The sequence below is a fragment of the Dromiciops gliroides genome, chromosome 4 (genome assembly GCF_019393635.1).
Source record: "Dromiciops gliroides isolate mDroGli1 chromosome 4, mDroGli1.pri, whole genome shotgun sequence".
In the NCBI taxonomy this organism is placed as follows: Eukaryota; Metazoa; Chordata; class Mammalia; order Microbiotheria; family Microbiotheriidae; genus Dromiciops; species Dromiciops gliroides.
In genome coordinates, this window is record NC_057864.1 from 431,244,479 (window position 1) to 431,263,905 (window position 19,427).

Below are 19,427 nucleotides of genomic sequence, written 5' to 3' on the forward strand. Positions count from 1 at the left end.
TCATAAAGTGAAGAAAATGTTTATATTATCTCATAGGGCTAGGAAGATCACAACAAGTGCTAACAATCGTAAAATAATGAAATATTATCTAAATGCAATTTGCTGCAACTTTGTATATAATTTAATATGAAATCCTAGTTATAAAAATTTTAAATGCCATATATACATAAATAATTTAACCCTGTACACAGCAGAGTATAATTGATAAAGTGTTGGCTTTCAAATCAGGAAGCTCTGGGTTCAAGTCCATTCTTTAAAAACTACTAGCTGTATTACTCTAAGAAATTCAATTAAATTAATTTCTTCAGGCTACTCTTTTTTTTTTTTTTTAGCAACAAACATTTATTTTATTTTCCATTTACACGTAAGGGTAGTTTTCAACATTCATTTTCATAAGATTTAGAATTCCAAATTTTTCTCCCTCCTTCCCTCCCTTTCCTCCCCCCTCCACAAGATCACAATCAGGTTATATATGTACCATCCACAAGTGTTCTTTTTATCAGTTCTTTCTATAGGGGTGCATAGTAAGCTTCCTCATTAGTTCCTTGGGTTTGTCCTGGATCATTGCACTGCTGAGAGGAGTTAAGTCATTCACTATTGCTCACTGAACAATCCTGCTGTCACTATGCACAATGCCCTCTCAGCTCTGCTCACTTCACTATACAACTATGTTTATTAGTCTTTCAAGGTTTTTTGGGGATAATACTGTTTGTCATTTCCTGTAGCACAAGTCCATTCCACTACAATCATATAACACAGCTTTTTCCATCATTCCTCAATTGATGGACATTCCCTTAATTCTCAATTCTTAGTCTCCACCAAGAGTTGCAATAAATATTTTTTGTACAATTTTTCCCCCTTTTCTCTTTTTCATGATTACTATTGTTAACTGTTTCCCTTCCATCCTATTCCCTTCCCCGTGATATTTATTCTATTATCCATCTTCTTTCATCCTATCACTCTTCAAAAGGGATTTGCTTCTGTCTGTCTCCTCCCCCATTCTGCCCTTCCTTCGTTTACCCCTCTCTCTTTATCCCCTTCCCCTCCTATTTTCCTGCAGGGTAATAAAGATTACTCCACCAAATTGAGTGTGTACATTATTCCCTCCTTGTGCCAATTCTAATGAGATTGAAGTCTTTGAGCCAATTTTGATGAGTGTTAGGCTCATTTACTGCACAGATTAAATAGATTAGTCCACCCAGTTGGGTATGTCTGTTAGTCCCTCCTTGAGGCAGCTCTGATGAGTTTAAGATCTTTGAGCCTTTTCTGATGAGTGTAAAATTAATTTACTGCCCTGCTCCTCTCCCATCTCTTCCCCTACTCCATAAGTCTTTTCCTGTTACTTTCATGGAGGATTTCACTTCTGCCATTCCCCCTCCCCCAGTGAATTCCCTTCACCCCTCAATTTAACCCTAAAGGTGTTATCATCTAGCTAAGTGACACAGTGGACAAGTTATCACCCCTGGACCCAGGGGGATCCCAGCCAAAACCCGGCCTCAGACACAAGACAGTCACCCACTGTATGACTCCAGGTATGTCACCCACCTCCAATTTTTTTTTTTGGTTCTCTAGGGTCTTGTATTTGAAAGTCAAATTTGCCATTCAGTTCAGGTCTTTTCATCATGAATACCTGAAAGTCCTCTTTTTTTAATAAAGTCCCATTTTTTCCTCTGAAAGATTATGCTGAGTTTTGCTGGGTAGGTGATTCTTGGTTGTAATCCCATTTCCTTTATCCTTTGGAATATCATATGCCATGCCCTCTGGTCCTTTAATGTAGAAGCTGCTAGATCTTGTGCTATCCTGAATGGAGCTCCACAGTACTTGAATTCTTTCTTTTTGGCAGCTTGCAATATTTTCTCCTTGACCTGAGAGCTCTGGAATTTGGCTATAATATTCCTAGGAGTTTTTTTGGGGGGATCACATTCTGGAGGTGATGGGTGGATTCTTTCAATTTCTATTTTAGCTTCTTCTTCTAGAATTTCATGGCAATTTTTTCCTGAGAATATCTTGGAAGATGGTGACTAAGCTCTTTCCTTGATCATGGTTTTCAGGTAGACCAATAATTTTCAAATTATCTCTCCTGGACCTATTTTCCAGGTTGGCAGTTTTTACCAGAAGACATTTCATATTGCCCTCTATTTTTCTATTCATTTGGATTTGCTTTATTCTGTCTTGGTTTCTCATAAAATCAATGGCTTCCATTTGTTCAATCCTAATTCTTAGGCAATTATTTTCATCAGAGAGTTTTTGTACCTCCTTTTCCATTTGACTTTTCAAGTTGTTGACTTTTTTCTCATGTCTTTCCTGCATCACCCTCATTTCTCTTACAATTTTTTCCTCTACCTCTCTAACTTTATCTTCAAAGTCCTTTTTGAGCATCTCTGTGGCCTGAGACCAATTCGTATTTTTCTTGGAAGCTTTAGATATAGGGGCCCTGATGTTGACATCTTCCTCTGAGGGTGCCCCTTGGTCTTCCTTGTTACTGAAGAAACTTTCTATGGTCCTCATCTTTCTCTGTCAGCTCATCTTACCTTTCTTTTCCTAGACTTTTAGCTCCTTAAAGTGGGGAACTGTTTCCAGGCTATAGTATCCCAAGCTTAAGAAATCCCAGGTGTGGGCAGCTAGGTGGCACACTGGATAGAGCACCGGCCCTGGAGTCAGGAGTACCTGAGTTCAAATCCGGCCTCAGACACTTAACACTTACTAGCTGCATGACCCTGGGCAAGTCACTTGTCATTTAACCCCAATTGCCTCACTAAAAATTAAAAAAAAAAGAAGTCCCAGGTGGTATGATTTAAGGAGAATCAGGTTCTTCCCTTGCCTGGCCTGTTTCCTGGTCCTAGATGACCTCAGACCAACTTGCTAATCAACCAGCTTTGTGTGTTGTGGTTGTTAGCTCCAATGAGCCTGTGCCCCTCCCCCACCTGGGCCCCTGCTACTCGAGCCTACCTCCTGGTTCTCAGCAGGGGTGTAAAATCCAAGTTCTGCCTTAGTACCAGCATAGACCCCTGTAGTTTCTCCCCTGCCCAGGGCTAAGCCCACTCACCAGACTGTGAGCTTAGTTCCAGACAACACTGGTGCTTCAGCTGATTCAGAGGCTCTGGGGGTCTCCTTCTCCAGTGAGGACTTCCTAAGACTGGATCTGTGTCAGGCTGACTATGGGGTTCGGCCTGACTCCTGTATCAGCACAGCAGCTTCCTCCTTCTGACCTTCCAAGCCTTTCTTGGTTAGAAGATGATTTCAGCACATTCTTCTGTGAGTTTTCCTACTTCAATCATTTTCCTATGGCGTTATATGGATGTTTTTTGGAGCGATCGTGTCATGAGTTCGGGAGCTCACTGCCTTTCCTCTGCCATCTTGGCTCTACCAGGAAGTCCCAGGCTACTCTTAATGACAATAAGTTGAAAACCCCAGTGTTTATAAAGGGAAATTTCTTGGTTTATGTTTGTTTGTTTTACACAATAGCTAATGTGACTAACAAATATAAATGATTAATAAAATAGAATGGAAAGGACACACTATAGGAATCAGTTCAATTGTACTAATATTTCTAAGTAAATTCAGAATCTTTTAGATATTTTGCAATTATTGTCCAGGTGTTACAGATGAACATATAATAAAAAGAAATTGAAACATTCTCTAAAACTTAATATTACTACACTCCCCCCATGGAGAATAAATTGATAAGGCAATTATGGTATTAATTAAAAAATGATTTTTATCTTTGCTTCATCAATTTTTGCATCATCTACCTAATTATTCTCATGCCATTATGAGAAATTAAATGATCTAATATAACTGGTAGCAGATGTCAAGGACAAATGCAACATTGAATTTATCATGACACCTGAAATAATTATGGTTCTTTCCATAAAAGAACAGAGGGTAAACTGAGTCAGGCTTAATCAAGTGCATAGGATTGAGATGTCCATGACATCAGGCATATAGGAGGGGAAATCAAAGTCAGGGGTATCATGAGATGGCATAGCATGGGTGTCTGGTGCTCTGAGGGGGAAAATTAAACCAAGAGAATCCAACCTCAAATCTGGCCAATGACCATTCTCTCAGCTTTTCCCAAGGCAGTGCACTACCTGGACTTCGTGCGTGTCTACCCTTCTGTGACAGTTCAGTGCCTGGTCTTGTATGCATTCATATTTTGATTGGCTGCTATAAGGGGCTAAAATTCCAGCTAGTCTGTCTAAAATATCTAATGAACAGTCAACAACCAATTATAAACTTTAGCAAGAATTAGACTTTAAAGCATTTATTAAGGATAATAAGAATTTTGTGAAGAGAAAGAAGGCCTAGATTCATCTATCTATTAAAGGGAGAGCACATTTCTAGCTCCACTCTCCACCAGAGTCCTGATGAAAAAAAGCAAGAGAGTCAGCCTCGCTCCTTCTTCCTCCCACAAGCAAATGTCACTTCCTGACACCAAAGAAAAGCCACATGGCTTGCCCTCAGGTGCCTTTTCCTCATGGTGGAGCTTTCCTACAATAGCTCAGCAGGTGGTGTCATTCCAATCATTACACTGGCATCTTGGTCAATTGACATCTGGTAACTCAGAATGAAGGCAATTAATGTCTCAAATGGTAAATTCCCATAATCCAAGGCCCATAATGATGACCACAAAAAATTTGAATTTGCCTTTACTCAGAATATAATATACAATTATGGAATAATTCTAAGTAATATTTTTTTACTAAGTATACAATTACCTTTGTGAAAAAACAGAATATATTGTAATACAAGTTAAAACACAATCCTAAAAGAATAAAAATCTCTATGAAAATAGGCCCATACTATTAATTTCAAAATGTAGATGCAATAGCATAAAAAGAAACCTTTATGTAACATTTGAACTGACTTTTTTTAGTAAATCTATAACATTTTTATATTTTGATATCTCAAATACCCAAATCACATATTATTATTTTGCAAAATATGTCCCTGTTTATGGCAATAATAAATTTGATTATATGAATATGAAAAACATTTGCAAGCTGCCTCTGCTGCTTCTGGGAGGAAAGATGAATGGAAGGACTGATTTTGGGACACTGCAGAATGCAGAAGTCTCAGCCCCACTCTCTAACATAGGAATGGATCATTTGCCAATGGAAGAGGAAAGAAGAGTCTTCACTGAATATAATCAAGAGAACTTCTGGTACAGATCTGTTCCCTTGTCTTCAACAAGTATGTTGGTTATTCAGTGATTAATTGCTAAAGGAATTCTTTCCAGTCACCACAAATATGGTGTTTTCCCTAAACTTATATTTGCTTGTATAGTGGAATACTTTGTTGGAAAATTTTCCTATGTGAAAACCTCCCCAGAGAAGTTTAAACTGCCTCAAAATTCTCTTCTTGGAGAAGCTCTGTGTCTGCCTCAGGCATGTCAACTTGCATCACCTGGATATTTTTCTCAAAATCCAGGATTTGAATCAAAAATCTCTGAGCATTCATCTTTTGGAACATCTCCCACATCTGAAAAGAGTATAAACGAAGGTCCTTTTCCTCCTTACAAACCAATCCCCTTCAGTGCTTCCATGAATGAATCAACTCCTACCTGGCTTGCCAAATTGTGATGAGTAAAATCTTATGCATGTGTCCTTACCTGCCCTCAACCCCCCCCCCCAGTGTGGGGGGAGAACTAGCTAATGTTTACTTATAAATTCAGCAACAATTTAGGCTTTTAAGCATTTATTAAAGTATATTAGAAGTTGATAAAGAGAGAGAGAGAGCACACGTCTCTGAAAGAATGGAAAAGTCCTAACCCAGATCTACACAAGAGAGAGATAGAGGAAACGTACCTCCACCTAGCAACTCATGCTTCCCACGTCAGAGACAAAAATCCATCCAGTTCCTCTGGAAGTCCTCTGTGGAACAGGAAACAGGGCAGTCCCCAAACATAGCTCCAATCTAATTGGCTGGTCACATTCAAGTCCACTGACTGACATGACCTAAAGGAGATCTATGAATAGAGGTAACTTCCAGGTGCCAATCTGACCTTCTAAATCTCAAAAAGGTCACGTCAAGCTTTCTCGGTTCTCATGATCAGAAAGAATGATATATATTTTTTTAAAACCATAGGATTCTGTAATAGTTATTTTTTGTCCTTCATTGTGGAAGTGGATCATAACAAATGTCATGACTTCCAATGAATTAGTTTAAGTGAGGAAGAGCTGTGCAAAGGTACCAACCTCACTCTCTTCTCCAGAGCCATTTAGGTCCAGTCGTAAGATATATTTTCAGGACGATGGAGATGGCTCCAGATATTTAAGGGAATTGGGGTTCAGTTACTTGTCCAGGATCACATAGCTAGTGTCTGAGGTGATATTAGAACTCAGGTGCTCCCAACACCAGGAGCAGTGCTCTCTCCATTGTGGCACCTAGCTGCCCCAGAATTGTGTCACTTAAAGAATGATTTTGGAAGCCTTGTTACAAAGGATAGAAAAATTAAATGTGAAATAAAGTTGTATAGGCAAAAAGGCTTTTTCCGGGGTTTAGCTATGAAAGGGAGAAGCAGAATGATTGGGATAGGAAATGAGAGGAGAGGAAAGGAGAGGCAAGGAGAGGATAAGAAATATACAATGAGAGCTTGAGGATATGGTAAAATGAGGTAAAAGTTTTTGTTTTGTTTTGTTTTGTTTTTAAAATTTTAAAATTAGCTATGCACATTTGTAAGAAGCCAGGTCCATGCCTAAGAATGTATATCTAAATTTTCACTTTTAGTCCATGAGTTCTCTATCAGGAGGTAGGTAGTGCTTCATTACATCGATCAAAGTTCTTGAGTCTTTCAAATTTTCTTCTCTTTACAGTGTTAATGTTTTTCATATAAATTGTTCTAGTCCTGCTCAAAAAAAGAAGCCAGAAAATGGCCAGTGCATGAGGAGAAATATATGTAGCTATATGTCTCAGAGCAGACCAAAATCTCATTAGCATTCTTGGCTGTCACATAACATTGTTGTCTTACATCAAACATGTAGTACACTAAAACCCCACTATATTTTGGTAGTATTAAGAAACATACATACTAAGCATCTTTTCATTACTCTCTACATTATCCATATTCTCTTCAGAGACAGTCATACAGAGTTCTGGGAACAATGAGGGTAAATTCACTTGAACAGTGTTACACAGCCAGTAAGTGTCACATGTGTGAAGCTGGATTTGAACTCAGGTCCTCCTGAATCCAGGGCTTTTGCTTTATCCACTGTTTCACCTAACTCTTAGTCTAATTCTGGTTTGTTTTTGTTTTTTATGGGAAGGGAATAGGAGGGAGGGAAATAGTTTTGATGATTGATTATAATGGCAAGATGTATAGTACCTATTTTGCTGGACTAATATGAAGAAAATTCTTTGTCAAGTTTAAGGTACTTTATACAGGTTATGATGAACAGGATACTATCAGAAAAACCTGGAAAGACCTAAATGAACTGAGGCAGAGTGGAATGTACTGTATACAAAATAACAGAAATAGTGTAAGATGATCTGCTGGGAAGCATCTGGTCATTTTCAGCAAGGTAATGAACCAATATAATCCTGAAGGACTTATGAAAATGGCAACCCATCTACAGAGAAAGAATTGATAGTATCTGAAAACAGATGGAAACATATTTTTAAATTTTTTTCCCCTCTTTGACAATTCCTCAGTCTGAAGTTTTGGGGGTTTTTTTGACTGTTTTCTCTCACAACTGAGCTAATGTGGGAATGTTTTCCATGACTACTTATGTACAATTTATTTTGAAATGCTTGAGTTCTAGTGGGTGGGAGGTGGGAATGGAGGAGGAAGAGAAGGTGGAACAAAATTTTTTTAAAAATCAATTGCCTCACTTAAAAAAAATAAAATAAACAAAAAAAATTAATGTTAAAATTTGTTTTTACATATATTTTGGAAAATAAAATTCTATTCAATAATAAAAAAAATTCTTAGTCTAATACAATTCCAGACCCAGATCATTATATATCTTTAGGACCTTTTCAAGTTATAGGTACTGATGCACTAAGTCAATGATTTCCCAAACAATTTTGTGCCATAATCTAGACAATTGAATATTTTTAATTATTTAGAAATAATATTAGCTAACATTGATAGGTACTTTATGATGTGCCAGTCTTTGAGACAAGCACTTTATTTTCTCATTTGCACAATATAACCATCTTAAGAGTTGGGTTCGATTATTTTCCCTGTAGTACAATTGAGAAAACTGAGGCAAGCAGAAGTTAAATGGCTTGATGTATTTACATTTTTAGACCAGCTTAAACAAGTTAGAAGTTTCCTGGAAATAAGGAATGGATAAAATTAAAAAGATTGCATCTATCAAAAATAATTTAAGAAGATATGTTTGTGTTTAGCTTGTGACAATTGTTTTAATAATGAGATAGAATGAAACTGGAAACCATGTTCATAGGTAAACGTGATCTTTCAAAAGATGAGATTCAAAACAATCAAAAGAACACATTCAAAATAAAGAAAAGATTCAACAAAATCAAAAGATTCAAAACAATCAGATGTCAAGTAAAGGTAGAATCAAGTAAGAGAACAATCTTTTTTTTTTTAAATTATGGACTATGATGAGAATTACCTCAAATAATATTAAGAAACAGTTGAGTGGAAATAAGTCTACACAGACCTTAACAGGAGCATTAGCTCAAATCAGATCATCAGTATAGAATTTTTTTTTCATTTGTTTATATAAGATTTCCAATTTCAAATTTTTATCTCTCCCTCCCCTCCTTCCCCTCCCCCCCCCGAACAGCAGGTAATCTGATATAGGTTTATATATACATATACATACATATATATATATATATATATACACATATATATAGTGTGTGTATAGATACATAGATACATAGATTTAATAACATTGAACATTTTTCTGCATTAGTCATGTTATAAGAGAAGAATCAAAGCAAAAAGGAAAACCTCAAAAAAGAAAAACAACAGCACCAAAAACAAAAAAATAGTATGGTACAATCAACATCCATATTTCACAGTTCTTTTTTTTCTGGATTTGGAGAGCCTTTTCCATTATGAGTCCTTTGGAACTTTCTTGTACCATTGTATTGGTGAGAAGAATCTACACTATCACAGTTGGTCAACACAAATTGTTGTTGATACTGTGTATAATGTTCTTTTGGGTCTGCTCATCTCACTCATCATCAGTTCATGCAATTTTTCCCAAGTTTCTCTGAACTCCTCCTGCTCATCATTTCTTACAGCACAATATAATTCTATTACAATCATATACTACAACTTGTTCAGCCATTCCCCAATTGATGGGCAACCCCTCAACTTCCAATTCATTGACACCACAAAAAAGCAGCTATAAATATTTTTGTACATGTGGGTTCTTTTCCCTTTTTATGATCTGTTTGGGGAAAAAAAAACAAAAGTGGCATTTCTGGGTCAAAGGGTATGCACAGCTCTATTGCCCTTTGGGCATAATTCCAAATTGCTCTCCAGAATTGTTGGATCAGTTCACAGCTCCACCAACAATGCATTAGTGTTCCAATTTTTCCCACAGCTTCTCCAACATTTATTATTTTCCTTTTTTGTCATATTAGGCAATCTGATAGGTGTCAGGCAGTACCTCAGAGTTGTTTTAATTTTCATCTCTCTAATCAATAGTGATTTAGAGCATTTTTTCATATGGGAATAGATAGCTTTGATTTCTTCATCAGAAAACTGCCTGTTCATATCCTTTGACCATTTCTCAATTGGGGAATGACTTGGATTCCTATATATTTGATTTAGTTCCCTCTATATTTTAGAAATGAGGCTGTTATCAGAAGTACTGGCCATAAAAATTGTTTCCCAGCTTTCTGCATCCCATCTAGTTTTGGATGCATTGTTTCTGTTTGTACAAAATATTTTTAATTTAATGTAATGAAAATCATCCATTTTGCATTTCATAATATTCTCTCTCACTAGAGAATTTACAGATGAAACCAGAAAGAAAACAAATATAAAGTAAATGAAACAAATTTTCTGGTATTTACATGTTGAAAAATTTTCATCATTGAAGATAATAAAACTGCTAAAAATCATTACCACCTCAGTATTATGGAAACAAGTAGAGAAAACTATTAAGTAGATGAAATTAGTAAGAACTTCTGTATTGGACCAAATATGTACTAAAGAAGACTATGTTTGATGTGATTTGAAAATAAAATTACAGGAATTCACTTACGAAGTATATCCAAGATAAATAAAAAGCTTTCTTTAACTTGCCTAGACCATACATGGACACATTTAAGCATGATTTCATTACCAAATAGTATAGATTTGATTTGCTCTTTTTCTAACCTGGGCTGTTTCAACCATATTCAGTTTGGTTTCCCCCTCATCCCTTTTTTTATCATATTAGCGGGAGACAGTGTTGACATCTAGTTGTCTTTAGCCTTACTGCTATTCAGAGCTTCTGAGCTCCATCAATCTACCAGCTTCACCCTCTTCAGTAGCAGGGATTATAGTAATGTGTTATGATGTGTAGGACAAAAAGTGGAAAATTTTAATGGAAAAATCATAGTGTGATTAAAAAAACAAAAAGGGCTAAAATTAGGATCTAACCTATTGATCCATTTGCATATTTTCCTACCTTATATTATCTTTATCAGAAGGAAGACCACAAACACCCCACCCTCACACATGTTACAGAATAAGAAAAAAGCAGAATTTTACAGATGATTCACTATAGAGGAATTTATTTTCATATTCACGAAATTGAATAAGAGGTATAGAGAGCAAGGTCCTGCTATCTAGAAACAGCATCTGCATTGGTAAAACAATATTTTATCCAAGTCTTCCTATTTGCTATTCATATTGTCTCTGTTCAAAGCTAAAGCACTACAGGGCATTATCCAAATGAGGTCCATGGCTACTCATAGTTGTGTTGCTCAGAAGTGTTGGCAAAATCTTTGGAAAATCTTTTTATTAGTATGTCATGAAAGTTAACATGTGGCACAATGTGTTAAAAAAAAACCTTTCCTCTCCTCACCTCCATCCACCTTGGTATTTGTACATTTTTTAACTTACCAGTCCAACCCATTATTTCATGATTCATTTATGAATTTGATTTCCTATTTGGATATGATACTAGTGACTGCTCCTTGTTCATTTTGTCACTGATATTAAAACTTACACATTGAAAATGAGAAATAAATCAGGAAATTATTCAGATATTTTAGCTAATGATGCCAAATATCAAGATTTACCAAACATCTAAATTTCCAAAATGTCTGGTGTGTTGTTTAAAATCTAAATTCTGGGTTCTAATCTGACCCCCCAGTTTTGTGGGGGAAGCTGGCTAAAATCATTGATCAATTCAGCAAGAGTTTAGGCTTTTAAGGATTTATTAAAATATGTATTATAAGTTAGTGAAGAGAGAAAGATTGAGAACACATTCCTTATGGCATGGAAATTGTAGTTTGGATCTATTCAGTACAGCTATTGAGAAAGAAACCTTTTTTTTTTTTTTTCCTAGCAGCCAATATGAAATCCCTCACCATGCCAAATGTCCTGGATGACCAGGGGGACCATCCTTTTTCTCCTGTCTGCCACCATGCTGGTTCCTCCACGAAAAGAGCAAGAGGCAGCACACTAACCTCCACTTCCTAGGTCCTCTCTTCCTCCCTCAAAGGGGAGGTCCTTCAAGCTCATTGATTGAGAGTGGTCTCTTGCTGATGTCATTAGTACACTACACACATCACTTCGGCCAGCTAGGTGTGCACTCCTTCCAATACCCCTTAAGTAGTTATTCAGTCAGTTTCTCATTCTCACCCAATTCAAACAATACTAAATCAATCAGGTGGGAACCCTGGACATCAGTTTTATCACACTGGATAATTTATATAACTTTCCCTATTTTGTCAACATGTTTTAGTGAATATATAGTCATAGAGGATTTCTCAAAATCGTTTTCCCAACTAGCAAGGTTTGTAGACATATTTTCCTCAAATGCAGGATGTTTTTTGTATTGTTTGTATCACCAATGCTTGGCACAACCCAAATGAATGAAAAAAATATTTTAATGTACTGTCATTGATGATTAATACATGTTTGTTCTTTAATTATGCTTTGAAAAGAAATTCTGAAGAATGTGTTTTTTATTTGATTCAACTCAGCCATGAGGGGTTATTTCAAATTAATTCAATATAGGAACCTTTTATTTAGGTGGCTCAGTGGATAAAGAACCAGGTGTGAAGTCATGAAGAACTGAGTTCAGATATGACCCCAGATATTCACTAGTCCTATAACACTGGACAAATCACTTAACCTCTATTTGCTTTAATCCAGTAGAGAAGGAAATGAAAAATCATTCTAGTATCTTTGCAAAGAAAACCACTTACAGAATTATGAAGGTGGACAGGACTGAACAACCACATTTTACCTCCTCATTCAGTTTCCTGGACTCTTCTAGAAAGATGGAACTATATAGTTAAACTATTTGCATAAGATATTTTAGGTTATTAAAAGTCTTTAATTTGAAGGCATATAGGAAATATTTCATTCCTAAAAGAAAGTGAATGTCATTTTTAAAAAATGCTAAGAACAAAGAATTTTGGTTTACCAGAAAAACAATGTAAATCTAAAAAACAATGTAAATCTAAACAGGATGGTATGATGTCTTATCCTAAAAGACAAAATTTCCATTGTTGTAATATGTGCACTTACAAAAGAAGGTTTTGTTGCTGTTGTTAAAGACAACCTCATATGTTTCCAAACCCACTTGAGAAAAGCATCAGGAGCTCATATAAATGGTTTCATTTGCATTTAATTTGAATGCAACTACTGCATAGTCTATTAATTTCAAAGAAAATTCTGCATTCCTTATGAGGGAATCTGAGAGGTAAGCCATGAAAAGTCTATAACTCTATTTGAAGATTTTTTTCATTAACCTGGAACTTTTTTTTTTAAATCTGAATCTTGATTACAGCAGCTCACATTTAGAATAAGAAAAACAAAAATAAAAAAACCTTCAAAGTCTCCATCTGAAACACAGCTTGTTGGTGAAGTAAATAAGTGGCTGCATTTGACATTAAAAAGGCCTTTTGCTAAATTCCCCATCAGACTTTTAGTAGCTGTGAGAGCTTATATATAGAATTTTATCTCTTTTCATCAGCTAGCAAATGATTGTATCAGGATCTGAATTCAGGTCATCCTGAGCCAAGCTCTCTATTTCACTCACTCTACCATCTAGCTACTATGAGAACTTTGAAGGAATCTTTGAGTTGATGGTGTAAAATACACTTAGGAGATACCTTAGAAAGATATGTTAAATTATTGTTATTGTTATTAATTGTTACTTTTATTGTTGTAATGATGGTGATGATGATGACTGGACTACTTGTCTCTTATTAGCTCAGTTTTCCTAGGATATGTATGAATCTTCACAGGAGAGGATACCATTATATTTTCAAGATCAGACAACTCAAAATTAATATTGAGACCATAATCAACAATTTTAACTTAGTATATTCATACCAGATTCACATTTAGATTATCCTCAGATACATCGTTAAGCATGACTCCTAAAAGCAATTATATTTTGATCTAGAGTTGTATCCCCAGAAACAGTAAAAGTACTATGAAAATAGTTGGTAAAGTTGTTCTGTCTCTGAACCTCCCCACCACCCCCCCTCCCATTATGGATGTTGAACAACCATGTCATGGACTGAAATTGTAAATCAATGCCTGGTCATTGCAATAATATGAAAATGCACCTAAGTTCTGGTTTTAGGAAAATCAAAACACATAACTTCAAATTATATGACACTCAACATTATGTTAAGAGAAGAGTACCATCAAGTATATTTCTAATAAATTAGGATTTTGAAATTAAGGAAGTAAAAATATTCTCAAACACTCAATATATGCCAGATATGCTAAACTGTAAGAGTACAAATAGAAACAAATAAGATAGTTCTTAGCCTCAAGCAGCATAAGTTCTAATGAGGGCGGGGGCATGGAGGGTAGGGCATGTAAATAGGGAAGAGGTGGTTTGTGAGTATTTTAGATGGGAAAGTCATAGTGTGGATTAAATGGTTCATAGTTGCAATTAGGAGCATTATAGTTTTGTTTTTTGTTTGTTTTTAGTGAGGCAATTGGGGTTAAGTGACTTGCCCACGGTCACGCAGCTAGTAAGTGTTAAGTGTCTGTGGCCGGATTTGAACTCAGGTACTCCTGAATCCAGGGCCGGTGCTCTATCTACTCCGCCATCTAGCTGCCCAGCATTATAGTTTAAATGGATAATGCTTGCAGTTAGGAAGAAGATATTCACAAATATTCTAGGAACTATGTCAAGGACGATGTATAGCAAATAGCCACCTTCATCATGGTTGAAAATTTATACGCATGCAAACTTAGCCACATATGCCCCCACATATCAGGAATATTCAATTCACTCCCTCCTTAAGCAGTTGGAGTAAAACACATAAATAGTTTTAGGCCCAAGTCCCTGTATGGACTTATACCCTTCTGCTTGCTATCTGTTGCAAGGTGCTGTCATTGGCATTTCTTGTTAATAAATTCCCTAATAAAGGGTAGACTGATTAAACTGGCTTTCTGTGCCTCTTTCCATAGAATTCCTGCATCACAAGTAGATGCAATTGGGTGTTGCTGTGCCCTTGTCTTAAACACTGAGGAATGGTGACTCAGAGTCTTAGAGTATGGATTTTACATTTTTCTAAACAATAGATAGAAAAGGAATCATCAGAATTTCCTTTCTTTTGGGGGATAGACTATTCTTGGAAGAGAAAACAACAGTAGTACAGGGCCTCTGTAAAGAAAAGCCAAACATTAGAAGAATTCTCCATTGCTGTGTTCTACTAGAAATTATGGTGATTAAAAACAAAGCAAAACAAAAAAGGCATTGCTCTTTTATTTCAAAAAGTAAATTACTCCCTGCAGATGTTGATATTAAACACTAGCAACTCCCAATAATAAATCAGATTCAGGAAAAGGTAAGTGGAATTTATGTGGAACAGTAATTATGTTAATGGATTTATAGAACAGTAGAATAGTCTGGCTAAGATTTTGCTCCATTCTCATCTAATAAAGAGCATCAAAGGCAGATGTCAACTAAAAAATGCTTCCCATCTGAGTTAGCATGAATGTGATGAATGGGAATTAACATTCATGACTCAGGAGAAAGGAAAATCATTATCACTAATTCAATCTCTTAGTTCATACAGAGCCAAAGGGTTAATAAATAAATTGTTTCAGACATTTTGAATATGTAAACAAAAGGAAGAAAAAACAGAATGGAGAAGGGCCTTGGGTCTATGCCACAGTGAAGATTACTTGAAGGAAATGGAGTTACTTATCCTAGAGAATAAGAGATCAGTAGGGACAATAGAGCTGTCTTTGACTATTTGTTGCACTATGATTTGGAAAAGGAATTGTTATTTTTAAGTCATTTAGGTCATGTCCTACTCTCTGTATCCCATTTGGGATTTTCTTGGCAAAGACATTGGAGTGGGGTTGCTATTTCTTTCTCCAGTTCATTTTACAGATGTGGAATTGAGGCAAACAGGGTTAAGTAAATTGCCCAGGATTGGCTAGCAGTCTTCTTTACACTGGAAACACTTCATTTCCACCTCTAAAATGTCTTCCTCTTATGGTGAGTGAATCTCTAATCATAAATTAAAGGATGCACCCATACCATCTATGTTTACTACAAACCACTTTGCACAACTCTGCCTCACTTAAATCCAATTCATATGTAAGCCAAGACATCACAACATGATGTCTTTGGTCCTCTTTGAAAATGAAGGATGAACAATTACAAACCTATTTTACTTATGACTCTCCACACTCCTTTTGGATCTTGACTCACATCCACTTTTTCTTTTTCACTATTTTTAGCTGCTTTTTATGCCTTTTTTCCCATTAGATTGTAAGATATTTGAGGGCAGAGACTATCTTTCTTTTTAATTGTATTTGTATTATTAACATTTTATATTGAGTGACTGGCATTTAGTAAACTATATATTTTTAATTATTTAAACATTATTTATTTATTTGGCAGGGAGGGCGTGGGAAAAGGAGAGACTGGCTCTGACTTCAGCTTGGAAAAGAAATATAAAGGAAAGTTAGTCAATGGCGCCAAGCAAGATTTCTTATCAGCTGGTAGTGGTAGGTCTCTGACAAGAGGGCGACGGAGTGATTAGGATCCTGTATCTGCCAAACTGGGCTTGTCTTTTTTTTTTTTTCAACAAACATTTATTTTATTTTCCATTTACATGTAAGGGTAGTTTTCAACATTTATTTTCATAAGATTTAGAGTTCCAAATTTTTCTCCCTCCCTCCCTCTGTTCCTCCCTTTCCTCTGCCCTCCACAAGATCGCAATCAGGTTATATATGTACAATCCACAAGTGTTCTTTTTATCAGTTCTTTCTATAGGGGTGCATAGTATGCTTCCTCATTAGTTCCTTGGGATTGGCTTAGATCATTGTACTACTGAGAGTAGTTAAGTCATTCACAATTGCTCATTGAACAATACTGCTGTCACCATGCACAATGTCCTCCCAACTCTGCTCATTTCACTATGCATAAGTTCATGAGTCTTTCCAGGTTTTTCAGGGATCATACTGTTTGTCACTTCCTGTAGCACAAGTCCATTCCACTACAATCATATAACACAGCTTTTTCCATCATTCCTCAATTGATGGACATTCCCTTTATTCTCAATTCTTAGCCTCCACCAAGAGTTGCAATAAATATTTTTTGTACAATTTTTCCCCCTTTCTCTTTTTCATGATTACTATTGTTAACTGTTTCCCTTCCATCCTATTCCCTTCCCCATGATATTTATTCTATTATCCATCTTCTTTCATCCTATCACTCTTCAAAAGGGATCTGCTTCTGTTTGTCCCCTCCCCCACTCTGTTCTTCCTTCTTTTGCTCCTCTCTTTTTATCCCTTTCCCCTCCTATTTTCCTGCAGGGTAATAAAGATTACTGCACCCAATTGAGTGTGTACATTATTCCCACCTTGAGCCAATTCTAATGAGATTGAGGTCTTTGAGCCAATTTTGATGAGTGTTAGGCTCATTTATTGCCCAGATTAAATAGATTACTCCACCCAGTTGGGTGTGTCTATTAGTCCCTCCTTGAGGCAGCTCTGATGAGTTTAAGATCTTTGAGCCTTTTCTGATGAGTGTAAAATTAATTTACTGCCCTGCTCCTCTCCCATCTCTTCCCCTACTCCATAAGTCTTTTCCTGTTACTTTCATGGAGGATTTCACTTCTGCCATTCCCCCTCCCCCAGTGAATTCCCTTCACCCCTCAATTTAGCCCTGAAGATGTTATCATCTAGCTAAGTGACACAGTGGACAAGTTATCACCCCTGGACCCAGGGGGAACCCAGCCAAAACCTGGCCTCAGACACAAGACAGTCACCCACTGTATGATTCCAGGTATGTCACCCACCTCCAATTTTTTTTTTTTTTTTTACGGTTCTCTAGGGTCTTGTATTTGAAAGTCAAATTTGCCATTCAGTTCAGGTCTTTTCATCACAAATATCTGAAAGTCTTCTTTTTCATTAAAGTCCCATTTTTTCTGCTGAAAGATAATGCTGAGTTTTGCTGCTTAGGTGATTCTTGGTTGTAATCCCATTTCCTTTATCCTTTGGAATATCATATTCCATGCCCTCTGGTCCTTTAATGTAGAAGCTGCTAGATCTTGTGCTATCCTGAATGGGGCTCCACAGTACTTGAATTCTTTCTTTTTGGCAGCTTGCAATATTTTCTCCTTGACCTGAGAGCTCTGGAATTTGACTATCATATTCCTAGGAGTTTTCTTTTTGGTATCTCTTTCTGGAGGTGATGGGTGGATTCTTTCAATTTCTATTTTAGCTTCTTCTTCTAGAATTTCATGGCAATTTTTTCCTGAGAATATCTTGGAAGATGGTGACTAAGCTCTTTCCTTGATCATAGTTTTCAGGTAGACCAATAATTTTCAAATTATCTCTCCTGGACCTATTTTCCAGGTTGGCAGTTTTTACCAGAAGATATTTCACATTGCCCTCTATTTTTTTAATTCATTTGGATTTGCTTTATTGTGTCTTGGTTTCTCATAAAGTCACTGGCTTCCATTTGTTCAATCCTAATTCTTAGGCAATTACTTTCATCAGAGAGCTTTTGTACCTCCTTTTGCATTTGACTTTTCAAGTTGTTGACTTTTTTCTCATGTCTTTCCTGCATCACCCTCATTTCTCTTTCCAGTTTTTCCTCTACCTCTCTAATTTTATCTTCAAAGTCTTTTTTGAGCACCTCTATGGCCTGAGACCAATTCGTATTTTTTTGGAAGCTTTAGATATAGGGGCCCTGATGTTGACATCTTCCTCTGAGGGTGCCCCTTGGTCTTCCTTGTTACTGAAGAAACTTTCTATGGTCCTCACCTTTCTCTGTCGGCTCATCTTGCCTTTCTTTTCCTAGACTTTTAGCTCCTTAAAGTTGGGCACTCTTTCCAGGATGCAGTATCCCAAGCTTAAGAAGTCCCAGGTGGTATGATTTAAGGAGAATCAGGTTCTTTCCTCACTTGGCCTGTTTCCTGGTCCTACATGACTGCAGACCAACTTGCTAATCAACCTAGCTTTGTGTGTTGTGGTTGTTAGTTCCAATGAGCCTGTGCCCCTCCCCCACCTGGGCCACTGCTACTCAAGCTGGCTTCCTGGTTCCCAGCAGGGGTGAAAAACCCAAGTGCTTCCTCAGCACCAGCATAGACCCCTGTAGTCTCTCCCCTGCTCAGGGCTCAGCCTACTCACCAGACTGTGAGCTTAGTTCCAGACGACACACTGGTGCTTCAGCTGATTCAGAGGCTCTGGGGGTCTCCTTCTCTGGTGAGAACTTCCTGAGACTGGATCGGTGTCAGGGTGACTCCTGTATCAGTGCAGCAGCTCCCTCCTTCTGACCTTCCAAGCCGTTCTTGGTTAGAAGATGATTTCAGCACATTCTTCTGTGAGTTTTGCTGCTCCTGGCATTTTCCTATGACCTTATTTGGATGTTTTTTGTAGTGATCGTGTCATGAGTTCCATTTAGTAAACTATTAATAAATAGGCTAGCTCTCTCTCTCTTTCTCTCCTCCTCCCTGTGAATACCAAGGGTCATGTAAAAACTTCTCCAGTGAAAAGGGGTTGGAAGTGGAAAAAATTTAAGCCCTGTTCTAGAAGTTGATCAGTAGTCTTGGGAAAAGGAAATATTAGAGGCAAGGAGAGCCAAACAGTAGCTCAGTGTTCTTCAAACCTCTGTCTGAATTTGGTGGTCTCTTTAACCTGACATGAGTGCAATATCAGTTGTTTTGGACAGTTAGCCAAATAAGCTTCCTTCATGGGAAGCAGGCAGGCAGGCACTTATTTTCTGTGTTCTCTTAGGAGCCTCTGTACTTTCTTTTTTGACATTATTGCAGCAATAAGACACAACCTA

At 36.9% G+C, this 19,427-nt stretch overlaps 1 pseudogene; it reads left to right on the top strand.

The window, feature by feature from the left end:
- Positions 1 to 5,021: 5,021 nt before the first annotated feature.
- Positions 5,022 to 5,582, top strand: LOC122755202 (annotated as a pseudogene).
- The last annotated feature ends 13,845 nt before the right edge of the window (positions 5,583 to 19,427 follow it).